Source organism: Vulpes vulpes, chromosome 2 (assembly GCF_048418805.1).
Source record: "Vulpes vulpes isolate BD-2025 chromosome 2, VulVul3, whole genome shotgun sequence".
In the NCBI taxonomy this organism is placed as follows: domain Eukaryota; kingdom Metazoa; phylum Chordata; class Mammalia; order Carnivora; family Canidae; genus Vulpes; species Vulpes vulpes.
This window is the reverse complement of record NC_132781.1, coordinates 65,326,718-65,341,317: the sequence shown is the minus strand read 5'-3', so window position 1 is coordinate 65,341,317 and position 14,600 is coordinate 65,326,718. Positions and strand designations below refer to the sequence as shown.

The window sequence follows — 14,600 nt, the reverse complement described above, 5'->3', positions numbered from 1 at the left end:
TCCTGTACCACACCTACCAGATTAAAGGTTGGTAAGTATTGAAAAGCCAGAAACATTACAAATCAGAACAAACACAACAAACAAAAAACCCAGTAGATGAAACTAAACGGAGGATGTGAATAGGCAATTCACAGAAGTAAAAACAAACAAAACCCAATAACATAAGAGAACAAAAGGTATGAATTCATAGGGAAATGTAAATTAAGTCAGTAAAGTGTTTCCCACAGATGGATCAAGCAGCAGAATCTGAAGAGGGAAGAGGCCGCTGTGGCTCCCAGGGAGGAAGTCCTCCCCTTGCAGGCTGCAGGGGCCCATCAGGAGGAGCAGCTGAGCTCCCTGAAGCAGAGGCTGAGGCAGGGGTCTGACAACTGGTTCCTGCTGCTTTGCTTGCAAGGCTGCCAGAGACTGAGGGGAGACTCCACGCCAAGCCCACAGCGAGGGCTGGACCTGCCCAGCAGCGGCACTTGGAGGCCACCTCCCTGCTGGTCGTGGGCTGCTGTGGCCTGGCTGCCCCCTGACCTGCCCCCTGACCTGGTTCCTGCCGTCGGCCACCCCGCCAAGGATCACACCCGACCCGCCAAGTCCTGGAGGGCTGGCACTTGCTCACCTACTGGGTCTCTGCAGCCTCAGCCTGGCTGAGCCCCTCGGTGCAGCCAGGGGGTGCATGCCCTACCCTGAGCGCCACCAGCTCCATGCCAGAGCTAGGCCACCGCTGGGGTGTGTGGCTGAGGGCGCAGAGGACAGGCTGAGTCCCAACCAGGGTAGTCTTCTGTGTGCTGGCTGCGTGGCCTCTCCTGGGGGCCACTGCCCGCGCTTTGACATTGCAAATCACAGCCCCCCACTCCTTGGCAGGCCGTGCCACAGCTTCCATTCCCCAGGCCCCGCCAGCAAGGACGGTGACCAACCGTGCAGATGGATGTCGGGTGCTTGGTGTCATCCTGGGGTCCTCAGCCGTCTGCAGACTCTCAAAGTGCTGGCGGATCCCGGCGGGCCTGGGCCTCTCTTCAGGGACAGCCGCCGGGCCTGCCAGTGGCCCTGGGACCTTGCTCGGGCTCCTGGGCCGTGGAGAAGTCACACGTACTGCAGGTCAGCAGGCTGTCTGTCTGTCTGTCTGTTGAGACGTCCTCGGCTTTGATTTCTACTTCAAGTGGTAGAGGAAGTCCTACAGAAATAAGCGCTTAGATGTAAATTGTTTTAATTCTCCGGGAAGTGGTCCTTCTAGTAAATATTTTGAATTAATGCCAAAGTGAGATAAGGAAACCACGTCAATCTTCCGTCAGCTTCTCTTAGAAATGGCTGATTGTTTTCCTTAAAGTCAGCTTCAGGGTCCACTTCATGTTGTACACATCTAACATTTTCTAAACTTTCCACTATGGTTTGGCTTGCTTTGGAATTTTCCAGTCCAGGTCCCAAACTTCTGCCTCCCAGGGACCTTTTTTCGTACACAATCTGTGATTTTTATTTTGGCTTTCCTGTATGGTCAGAACCCCCCACAGAATTCTGAACTGAAGTGGAATTGTCACCATTCTTCTCTCCTTCCCAATCTCACGTGAAAAACTTTGACTATTTCACCAATATTGCCTGTTATTGCCTCACGATAGATAAATATGCTTTATCAAATTAAGAAATTTCCTTCTGCTAAAAGACGGGGGAGAAAGAATCTGAGAACACTATTTTTATGAAGTACAATGTAGTATGACGCTTTCCGATAGGATTTAAACACGCTATTTAACGATGCAATTCCACATCTAGGAATCAGCCATCTAGAAATGCACACATACACATTTATGTTCAACATATTCCCTAAAGTACCTAAATATATACGAAACCACATTCGATGAAAGATGTAGTGTATACAGTAATTACGGAGAAGATATGGTGACAGGCAGTATTTTTGCATGATCTCCATGTCACATTGCTACATGAACAAGTTCCAGGAAAAATATACAAGCACGATACTCTCTTTTGGAAATAAAATAAAATGTATGTAAATTTCTATAAACACAAAACAGACAGGATTTCATATTATGGTAATTTATCTCCCCCCTATGATTATTTAGTCTTCCAATTTTATTTTTCCTCTTTTTTTCTCAACCAATTTGTTACTTTATCAACTTTTTAAAAATCTTTTTTTAATTTTTATTTTTATGGTAGTTCCATTCTACCCTTTCATTGTATTTAATTTTATCCTGTATATATATATATATTTTTTCCTTTCTTTACAATTTTGGGATGCACTTTCTTCTAACAGACAGAAATACACCCAGATTTTAGTGTATGGCTCTATTCTCTTCACCTGTCTGATCATATTCACTCTTTTTGTTTTGTTTTGTTCTTCTTTTATTTTTTCTGTTTTGTTAAAGTCTTCTTTAAATTTCATTTTTACCCTTACATGTTCAAGGGATTTAACTTTGTTTTTGTATATATTTAGTCTTCCCTTGCAATTTTGAGATACAAAACCCAACCAAAATATAGTCAGGATACCCTGCATTGCTCCTTTCTGTTCACCTTTCTGTTTATTCCTTCCCTTTTTTTGTCTTTTAATTTTTATAGTTACATTCTATCCTTTCATTGTATTTAATTCTTTTCATGATATGTTTTTCTCTCCTTAGAAGTTTGGGATCTAGTTTTCTAACAAATGGACCAATATACACAGAGGATCTAGTGCTTTTTTTCTATTCTGTTCACCTCTTTGATTATTCTCTCTCTCGCTCTCTCTCTCTCGGTTCAGGGTCTCTTCTGTTTTGTTTTGTGTCTATTTCTCTGAGGTTGTTGTTGCCATTTTGGTATTTTGACCCTCATGTATCTATTCTTCTCTGGGTAGGACGACAACATGAAAAACTCACCTCCAGAAAGATAACAAGAGGGGCACCTGGGTGGCACAGTTGGTTTAGCATCTGCTTTTGGCCCAGGTCATGATCCCAGAATCCTAGGATGGAGACCTATGTCAGGCTTCCTGTTCCGTAGGGAGCCTGCTTCAACTTCTCCCCCCTCCTCATGCTCTCTGTCACTATCTCTGTCTCTCTCTGTCTCTCTCTCTCTCTCTCAAGTAAATACATAAATTATCATAGAAAAAAAAAAGAAGAGGAAGAAAAAAGAGAATAAGAAGCTGCACTGACTGTCAGGCCCTAATCAATATGAACATAAGTAAGGTATTGGACCTAGAGTTCAGAATGATGTTTATAAAGATACTAGTGGGGCTTGCAAAAGCATGCAAGACACTACAGAACCCCTTTCTGGAGAAATAAAAGAACTGAGATCCAATCAAGTCGAAATTAAAAAGGCTATTAATTAGATGCAACCAAAAATGGAGGCTTTAACTGCTAGGACAAATGAGGTGGAAGAGAGAAATACTGACTAGGAGATAAAATGATGGAGAATAGAGACCCTGAGGAAAAGAGAGATAAACAAATACTGGATCAGCAGGGGAGAGTTCGAGAGATAAGTGATGCCACAAAGCAAAACAGTATTAGAAACACTGGAATCCCAGAAAAGCCAGAAAAAGAGAGGGGCAAAAGGTACATTGGAGAAAATTATAGCAGAGAACCTCCCTAATGTGGGGAAAGAATGAGGTATCTAAGTTCAAGAGTCATAGAGAATCCCTCCAAATCAATAAAAATAGGTCAACAGCCTGACATATAATAGAGAAACTTACAAATCTCAGAGACCAAGAGAAAACCCTGAAAGCAGCTCAGGACAAGAGGTCTGTAACCTGCAAGGGTAGAACATTAGACTGGCAACAGACCTATGCACAGAGACCTTTGTGGCCAGAAAGAACTGACATGATATAGTCAAGGTGTGAGATGAGAAAAATATGCAGCAGCTAGGATCCCAATCAAAATAAAAGGAGAGAGAAAAAGTTTCCAGAAACTAAAAGCATTTGTGATCACCAAACTAGCCGTACAAGAAGTATTTTAAAAGATGCTTTAAGCAAAGAACAAGCCCAAAAGTCACGTAGGCCAAAAGGGAACAGAAACCATATACAGAAACAGTAACGTTACAAGTAACACTATGGCCCTAATTTCATATTTTTCAACAGTTGCCCTGAATGTGAAGGGACTAAATGCCCCAATCAAAAGAAACAGGTATCAGACTGGACAAAAGAGCAAGCCTCATCGATATGCTGTCTACAAGAGCCTCATTTTAGACCTAAAAATACCTCCGGATTGAAATTGAGGGGGTGGAGAACTATTTATCATGCTAATGGACATCAAAAGAAAACCGAGGTAGCAATCTTTATAGCTGACAAATTAGATTTTAAACCAAAGAAGTTAATAAGAGATGAGAAAGGACAGTAATATCATAATTTTTTACAGCACATCATGATTAAAAAGTCTATGCAATGAGATCTAACAACTATACTATTGATACCCGTAACACGGCAGAAGCCAGTTGCACAAACCAATTAATAGCAAAATTAAAGAAACACAACACCTATAAAACAATAATAGTAGAGGACTTTAACACCCCCCTCACTGCAACGGAACACAACACCTATAAAACAATAATAGTAGAGGATTTTAACACCCCCCTCACTGCAACGGACAGATGGATCATCTAAGCAGAAGACCAACAAGGAAACAAGGGCTTTAAATGACACGTTGGACCAGATGGACTTAACAGACATATTTAGAACATTTCATCCTAAAGCAACAGAATACATTCTTCTCAAGTGCACATGAAACATTCTCCAAAATAGATCACATAAAGGGTCACAAATGAGGTCTCAACCAGTACCAAAAGATTGGGATCATTCCCTGCTTATTTTCACAACACAATGCTTTGAAAGTGGAACTCAGTCACAAGAGGAAACTTGAAAAGAACTCAAATATGTGGAGGCTAAAGCATCCTACTAAAATAATGATTGGGTGAATCAGGAAATTAGAGATTAAAAAAAAATCCATGGAAATAAAGGCAAATGAAAACACAACTGTTCAAAGCCTGTGAGAAGTGGCAAGGGCGGCTCTTAGAGGGAAGTATAGAGCCATCCAAGCCTTTCTCAAGAAACTAGAAGTTTCAAATACACAACCGAACCTTACACTTAAAGGGGAAATGACACAAATCAAAACTAAACCCAGAAGAAGAAGAATAACAAAGATTAGAGCAGAAATCAATGAACTAGAAACCTAAGAACAGTAGAACAGATCAACAAAACCAAGCTGGTTCTTTGAATGAACTAATCAGATCAATAAACCCCTGGCCAGACTTCTCCAAAAGAAAAGAGAATGGACCCAAATGGAAAAAAAAAAAATCAAGAATGAAAGCGGAGGGATCACCACCAACACCAAAGAAACACACACAATTATAACAGCACATTATGAGGAACTATATGCCAACAAATTGGGCAATCTGGAAGAAATGGATGCATCCCTCGAGAAGTATAAACTACCAAAACTGAAAAAGGAAGAAATAGAAAAACTGAATAGAGCCATAACCACAAAGGAAATGAAAAACCTCCCAACAATCAAGAGTCCAGGGACAGATGGCTTCCCAGAGGAATTCTACCCAACATTTAAAGAAAAATTAATATCTATTCTTCTGAAGCTATTTCCAAAAATAGAAATGGAAGGAAAACTTCTAAACTCTTTCTATGAGGGCAGCAATACCCTGATCCCAAAACCAGACAAAGACCACACCAAAAAGGAGAATTCTAGAACAATATCCCTGATGGAACATGGATGCCAAAATTCTCACCAAGATACTAGGATCCAATAGTACATTAAAAGGATTATTCCCTACGACCAAGTGGGATTTATTCCTCGCCTACAGGGATGGCTCAACATCTGCAAATCAAAGTGATGCACGACATTAGTAAAAGAAAGAACAAGAATCATATGATCCTCTCAATAGATGCAGAAAAAGCATTTGACAAAGTACAGTCTTCCTTCTGATTAGACTCTTCACAGTGTAGGGATAGAGGGAACAGACCTCAGTATCAGAAAAGCCATGTATAAAACCCAACAGCAAACATCATTCTCCATGGGGAAGAACCGAGAGCTTTTCCCCTAAGGTCAGGAACACGGCAGGGATGCCCGCTATCACCACTGCTGTTCAACATAGGACTAGAAGTCCTAGCCTCAGCAATCGGCAACAAAAAGAAATATAAGGCATCCAAATCAGCAAGGAAAATGTCAAAGTTTCAGTCTTTGCAGACCACATGATACTCTATGTGGAAAGCCCAAAAGACCCCACCCCAACATTGCTAGAACTCATACAGGAATTCGGCAAAGTGGCAGGATATAATACCAATGCACAGAAATCAGTTGCATTTTTAGACACTAACAATGAGACAGAAAAAAAGAGGATTTAAGGAGTCAATTCCATTTGTAATTGCACTCGAAATCATGAGATGCCTCGGAAAAAACCTAGCCAAAGAGGCAAAAGATCTGTATTCTGAGGAGTAAAGAACTCCCGTGAAAGAAACTGAGGAAGACAGAGAAATGGAAAAAGGTTCCACGCTCATAGTCTGGAAGAACAAATATCGGTTAAATGTCTATGCTACCTAGAGTAATCTCTACATTCCATGCAGTCCCTATCAAAATACCATCCACTTGTTTCACAGAGCTGGGACCAATAATCCTAAAATTTGGACGGAACCAGCAAAGACCCCAAATAGCCAAACAACTATTGAAAAGGAAAACCAAAGCTGGGGCCGTCACAATTTCAGACTTTGAGCTCTGTTACAGAGCTGTAATCATCAAGACAATATGGTGATCAGACCCAGAGATCAAAAGAACAGAATAGAGAACCCAGAAATGGACCCTCGACTCTATGGTTAACTCATCTTTGACAGAGCAGGAAAGGATGTCCAACGGTAACAGTCTCTTCAACAAGTGGTTTTGAGAATATTGGACAGCCACATGCAAAAGAATGAAACTGGACCACTTTCGCAGACTTCTTCCTCTGAAACCAATAATACATTAGCTGTTAATAAATTGGACTTAGATAAAATTAACATCAAAAACAAAAGTCCTCAACAAAATGCAAGTAAGCCAAATCCAGGAATATGCAAAAGAAATCATACACCAAGGAAAACTGGGATTTAGTCCAGGGATGCAAAAGGTGCTTTAACAGTTCAAAACCAATTATTCCTACACCCTATACCAAGAGATTGAAAAACAAAGACCGCATGATTATCTCAATAAACGCAGAAAAACATTACAAAGTCCAATACCCTTGTGATAAAAATACTCAGTAAACTAATAGAATGAACTTCCTCAAACGGATAAAAGGCATCTGCAAAAACCCCACTGCTGACAGCATACTTTATGGTTAAGACTAAATGTCTTCTTTTAAGATAACAAAGGAGAATAGGACATCGATTAGGACATGCACCCTCAACGCTTCTCTTCAACAGTTGTACTGAAGGTTCAAACCAAAATGACTAGCCAAGAAAATAAGATAAAGAAATCCATGTCGGAAAGGAAGACATCGCACTATTTCAATGGAGAGGTGACAGGAGAAAAACCCTGGGAATTCACTAGAAAATATACAATACACAACTGCAATAAACAATCCAGAATGAAATTAAGAAAACAATCCCCACTATAGCACCATCAAAAGAACAAAATGCCTCATAAATTTCACAAGGAAAGGGAAACTACAAAACATTGCAAGAAGATACTTTAAAATTTCTAAAAGGAAGACACCTCATATTCATGGATTTAAACAACATTGTTGTAATAGTAATTCATCACAAATCGATACACAGTCCAACCCAATCTCTATCGCTATCACAATCCCAGCGGACCCTTTTACAATGGATTGACAAGCCAGTCTCAAATTTATATAGATATTTCAAGGGACCTAAAAGTAGTCCCACAACCTTTATATAACTTTGAATAAAAATGGAGGAATTACACTGATTGATTTTAAAAATAACTACACTGCACCGGGTGTTGTCTGTAAGTGATGAATCACTACGTCCTACACGTGAAACTAATATTACACTGTATGTTAACTAACTGGAATTTAAATAAAAAGTCGGAAGAGGAAAACTAATGATAAATTACAGTAATCAGGAGAGCGTGACACAGGCACAGAGATAAGCATATGGATCCACAGAATAGATTTTAGAACCCAGGAATATTCTCACACACTGATGGCTGATTCATTTTTGACCAGGAAATGAACACTCTTTTGAATAAATTCTTCTGGAAAAACTGATCATCCACATGTAAAAGATTGAAGCTGGACACCCTCTCTCAAGCCATATGCAAAAACTACTCAAAATGGACCAAACATCTAAATGAAGAAGGAAGGCACAAGTAATGACAACAGGGAACAGGAATTTGAAGAGAAGCAAAATGTCCATGAAATGGGTTTCAGTTTTGCTGCTGCTCCAGCTGAGCCGTTCCTTTAGCTCTGGGAGTCGTCCCGGAAAGGTGCTGGTGTGGCCACAGAATACAGCCATTGGATCAATATAAAGGCCATCCTGGAAGAACTTGTCCAGAGGGGTCGTGAAGTGACTGTTCTGACATCTTCAGCTTCCATTCTTCTTGGTCCCAACAAACAATCTGCTAGTAAATTTGAGACATACCCTACATCTCTGACGAACAAGGATACTGAGGTTACTATGACGCAACTGGCCAATAGATGGATACGTGATCTCCCAAAACATACATTTTGGACACGTTTTGCACTAATGCCAGAAACCCTTTGGAAATGTTCTGGTTGTCTTGATAAACTGTACAGATGCGCCTTTAAACAAGAAACTCATGACAAAACGACAAGGATCAGAGTTCAATGTCATTCTTGCAGTCGCTGTGGGACCCTGCCGGGAGCTGCTGGCTGAGCTCCTTAAAATACCTTTAGTGTACAGTCTCCGTTTCTCTGCATTTGAGAAACACAGTGGAGGACTTCCTCGCCCTCCATCCCACGTAGCTGCTATTCGGTCAGAATCAACTGATCAAATGACATTCGTGGAGAGAGTAAAAATACGTGCTATATGTGCTTTATTTTGACTTTTGTTCCAAACATTTAATGAGAGGAGTTGGGATCAGTTTTACAGTGAAGTCTCAGGTAAGTCATGGTTTTTGTTCTTTTTCTATTTAAATATTCTACTTATTTATTTGAGAGAGAGAGAGCCCAAGCATGGGGAGCAGCAGGCCAAGGGAGAGGGAGAAGCAGGCTCCCTGCTGAGCAAGGAGCCCGATGCTGGACTCAATCCCAGGAGCCTGGGATTATGACCTGAGCCAAAGGCAGACGCTTAACCCATTGAGCTACCCAGGCTCTCCTCAGTCATGTCTTTAATTGGTAGCGGGAAATTTTAATTCTCCTAGTGCCTAGGAAGGTGACTTTGTACAACGTCAAAGGGAATTATCTTTTATAAGTCAAATGATGGAATGAATATATGAAGTGATCTCTCAATCTCACAAATACCATGGAATGCTTAAATTCTAAGGTCAGGTAGAATCCTGTGGTCCATTGCTAATACAAAACGCTCTCAAGAATTATAACCTACAAATGGAAACTAATGTGAATCTAATATCATTAGGGTGGAATTATAATTTTTAAGAAGATTGTATGTATGTATGTGTGTATTTAAGCAGGGGGTGGGCAGAGACACAGTGAGAAAGAGAATCCCAATCAGACTTCCTGCTGAGGGAAGGACCTTTTGGGGGGAATGACCTCACAACACTGAGATCATGACCTGTGCTGAAATAGGACTGGAACACTTAAATGACTGAACTACCCAGGCACCCCTGGGTAGAATTCTACTTTTGAAGAAGTCTCTGGACACCATACAGTCCACAAGGTCAAAATTTGAAAACTTTTTCTTTATTCTATTTTTTAAAAAAGCTTTTAGAGAAGCTGTAGAACAATGAGAAAGAATGAGAAAGCATACTCTTTGTATTGGAAGGATTAATCATTATTTTCCAGAGAGAAAATAAGAAATAATGAATTTAAAACAGAGAGACCAAAAGGAAATGAAACGAAACCAAAAAGGTAAGTGTAGTATTGACAAGATATCCAGGATATTTTGGCTCCTTTCCATTTCTTTCTCTTTTCTTTATTTCTTCTTTCCTTTTTTTGGTAGGAGAGTGCATTGAGCAATGAGGAATTATTCTAGCATACAAAGTAGTAAATATTCTTAAATTGGCAAGGATCCGGGACTATAAGCCAGAATAATTACAAAACAATTCCAGTAGAACACGGCTTTACCAAGAGCTTTATATAGTCTGAATTGAGCTACTCAGGAGGGTGACCACATCTCTGCTAAGCCCTGCTGTACCTCTGCCACTGTGGTTCAAGTGCTCCCCAGGGCACTCACTGTGGGGATGACCAGGCCCCTCCCCTCACTGCCAGTAATGCATAGCACATTCTAATGAGACACCAATTACACAATATGATTTCAGGGCAAAAGATGTCATACTTAAGGAAGACAAAAATATGGTTATTGAAGTAAGTTACTATATATTTCTGGAGTGTCAATAGGAATCACAGGACTACTTTATGCAAATTCCAAAAGGAGAACCCAATGCGTGTACGACAGCACGTCTTACCCTCTAATCTTTAAAGAGCGTTTTGACAGGAGAGCTTGGGAAATGCTGACAAAGTTTAAGGTTAGGTATAGATGATGAAGCTAAGAGAAAAAGGATATAAAGTCATCTCAATCACAATATGATTTTTTTTTAGTGCTCACAGTCAAAGATATAAAATACCAATGACTAAAGAAAAGCAACTTTTCAGGAAACCTGCCTAGACTAAACACAAGGAGTTTAATAGGACTATAATAATAAAGAAGTGAAGGTGAGTTCATATCCTGTTGTGTGGCCTCCTTTCAGGAATCTATGTCAGTCACGGATGACATTATAAAGAATCCAGGTATAATACCACACATCTAAGAGCACTTCCTCCTTGATACTGCATACCGGCTCTCCTTTGTTTCTTGCTTGTACATACAAACACACACATCCACATAGAAACACACACTCATTTGTACAAATAGACTGATAAAGGAAATCAATCTCATATCAATTGTATACTCCAAAGGAAAGACGGATTAGATCTATGATAAATAACACTGATGAAAAGGGGATGGAGGCTCCTGAAAAGGTAAAAATAGAATCACCATTTGGTCCAGCAATAAGACTTATGGGTCCATATCCAAAAAGAATTGAAATTAGGACACCCATCTTCCTGACGTCACTATTCACGACAGCCACAAGGTAGAAACGACCCAAGTGTCCATTGATGAAGGTATCAGTAGATGAAATGCCGTATATGCGCACAATGGAATAATACACAGAAGAAAATTTTAACATGTGCCATCACGAATGAACCTAGGACATTATGCTGAGTGAAATGGGCCATTTACAAAAAGACAAATACTGTATGACACCAGTTCTAGAGGAATCTAGACTGGTCAGATTCATAGAAATATTATTTTTGGTGGGGTAATACTTCCTTTTTGAAAATTTTTTGTATATTTTTTATTGTAGTTCAATTTGCCAACATATTCTATAACACCCAGTACTCATCCTGTCAAGTGTCTCCCTCACCTACTTTCACCCAGTCACCCCCAACCCCCCACCCACCACCCCTTCCACTTCCCCTTGTTCATTTCCCAGAGTTTGGAGTCTCTCATGTTCTGTCACCATCTCTGAATTTTTTCCACTCATTTTATCTCCTTTCTCCTTTAATCCCTTTCACTATTTTTATATTCCCCAAATGAATGAAACCATATAATGATTTTCCTTCTCTGATTGACTTACTTAGCATAATAATCTCCATTTCCATCCACGTTGAAATAAATCATGGGTATTTAACATTTCTAATGGCTGAGTAATATTCCATTGTATATATAGACTACATCTTCTTTATTCATTCATCTTTTGGTGGACAGCAAGGCTCCATGGTTTGGGTATTGTGGACATTGCTGCTATAAATATTAGGGTGCAGGTGTCTTGGTTTTTCATTGCATCTGTATCTTTGGGGTAAATCCCCAGCAGTGCAATTGCTGGGTCGTAGGGCAGGTCTATTTTTAACTCCTTGAGGTACCTCCACATAGTTTTCCAGAGTGGCTGCACCGGTTCACATTCCCACCAACAGTGCAAAAGGGTTCCCCTTCTCCACATCTTCTCCAACATTTGTTGTTTCCTGTCTTGTTAATTTTCCCCATTCTTACTGGTGTGAGGTGGTATCTCATTGCGGTTTTGATTTGTGTTTCCCTTATGGCAAGGGATGCGGTACATTTTCTGATGTGCTTGTTGGCCATGTCTATGGCTTCTTTGGTGAAATTTCTGTTCATGTCTTCTGGCCATTTCATTATTGGGTTGTACGTTTCTTGGATGTTGAGTTGATAAGTTCTTTTTAGATCTTGGATACTAGCCCTTTGTCTGGTATGTCATTTGCAAAAGTCTTTTCACATTTTGTAGGTTGTCTTTTAGTTTTGTTGATTGTTTCTGTTGCTGTGCAGAAGCTTTTTATCCTTATTAAGACCCTATAGTTCATTTTGTTTGTTGCTTTTGTTTCCCTTGGCTTCGTAGAGGTATCTTGCAAGAAGTTGCTGTGGCCAAGTTCAAAAAGTGTATTGTCTGTGTTCTCCTCTAGGATTTTGATGGATTCTGTCTTACAGTGAGATCTTTCATCCATTTTGAGTTTATCTTTGTGTATGGTGTAAGAGAATGGTCTAGTTTCATTCTTCTGCACGTGGCTGTCCAATTTTCCCAGCACCATGTATTGAAGAGACTGTCCTTTTTTCAGTGGATATTCTTTCCTGCTTTGTCGAATATTAGTTGACAATAGAGTTGAGGGCCCATTTCTGGATTCTCTATTCTGTTCCATTGATATATGTCTGTTTTTGTGCCAGTACCGCACTGTCTTGAGGATCACAGCTTGAAAACTGGCATTGTGATGCCCCCGGCTCTGGTTTTCTTTCTCAATATTCCCCTAGCTATTCAGAGTCTTTTCTGATTCCACACTAGTTTAAGATTTTTTTGTTCCAACTCTGAAAAAAGTCCGTGGTATTTTGATAGGGATTGCATTAAATGTGTAAATTTCCCTGGGTAGCATAGAGATTTTCACAATATTAATTCTTCAAATCTATAAGCATTGAATATTTTTCCATCTCTTTGTGTCTTCCTCAATTTCTTTCAGAAGTGTTCTGTAGTTTTTCGTGTACAGATCTTTACCTCTTTGGATAGGCTTATTTCTATGTATCTTAAGCTTTTGGGTGCAATTGTAAATGGGATTGACTCCTTAATTTCTCTTTCTTCAATTGTGTATTGAAATGCCACTGATTTCTGGGCATTGAATTTGTATCCTGCCACACTACCAAATTGCTATATGAGTTCTCGCAATCTTGGGGTGGAGTCTTTTGGGTTTTTTATGTGCAGTATCGTGTCATCTGTGAAGAGGGAGAGTATGGCTTCTTCTTTGCCAATTTGAATGCCCTTTATTTCTTTTTGCTGTGTGATTGCTGAGGCTAGGATTTCAGTACTATGTTGAATAGAAGTGGTGAGAGTGGACATCCCCGTCTTGTTCCTGATCTTAGGGGAAAGCCTCCCAGTGTTTCCCTATTCAGAATGATATTTGCTGTGGGCTTTTCGTAGATGGCTTTTAAGATGTTGAGGAATGTTCCCTCTATCCCTACATTCTGAAGACTTTTGATCGGGAATGGATGCTGTATTTTGTCAAATGCTTTCTCTGCATCTATTGAGAGGATCATATGGTTCCTGTTTTTTTTTTTTTCTCATTGATATGGTCTATCATGTTGATTGTTTTATGAGTGTTCAACCAGCCTTGCATCCTGGGGATAAATCCCACTTGGTCATGGTGAATAATTTTCTTAATGTACTGTTGGATCCTATTGGCTAGTATTTGGTGAGAATTTTAGCATCTATGTTCATCAGGAATATTGGTCTATAATTCTCCTTTTTGGTGGGTCTTTGGTTTTGGAATTAAGGTAATGATGTCCTCATAAAACAAGTTTGGAAGTATTCCGCCCCCTTCCATCTTTCAGGAACTTTAGTAGAATAGGTATTGTTTCTTATTTAAACGTTTGATAGTATTCCCCTGAGAAGCCATCTGGCCCTGGACTTTTGTGTCTTGGGAGGTTTTTGATAACTGCTTCAATTTCCTTCTTGGTTATCAGCCTCTTCAGGTTTTTATTTCTTCCTATTACAGTTTAAGTAGTTTGTGGTTTTTCAGAAATGTGTTCATTTCTTCTAGATCGCTTAATTTATTGGCGTATAGCTGCTCATCATATGTTTTGTATTTCCTTGGTATTTGTTGTGATTTCCCCTAATTCATTCATGATTTTATTAATTTGAGTTTTTTCTCTTTTGTTTTTAATAAGGCTGGCTAGGGGTTTACCTATCTTATTAATTATTTTTTTATAATAAATTTATTTTTTATTGGTGTTCAATTTTCCAACATACAGAATAATACCCAGTGCTCATCCCGTCAAGTGCCCTCCTCAGTGCCCATCACCCATTCACCCCCACCCCCCGCCCTCCTCCTCTTCCACCACCCCTAGTTCGTTTCCCAGAGTTAGGAGTCTTTATGTTCTGTCTCCCTTTCTGATATTAATTCTTACAAAGAACCAACTCCTGGTTTTGTTGATCTGTTCTACAGTTCTTCTGGTCTCTATTTTA

The 14,600-nt window shown here is 39.8% G+C and overlaps 1 pseudogene; it reads left to right on the top strand.

The window, feature by feature from the left end:
• The first annotated feature begins 8,306 nt into the window (after positions 1-8,306).
• LOC140597876 (UDP-glucuronosyltransferase 2B31-like) lies at positions 8,307-9,948 on the top strand (annotated as a pseudogene).
• Positions 9,949-14,600: the final 4,652 nt, after the last annotated feature.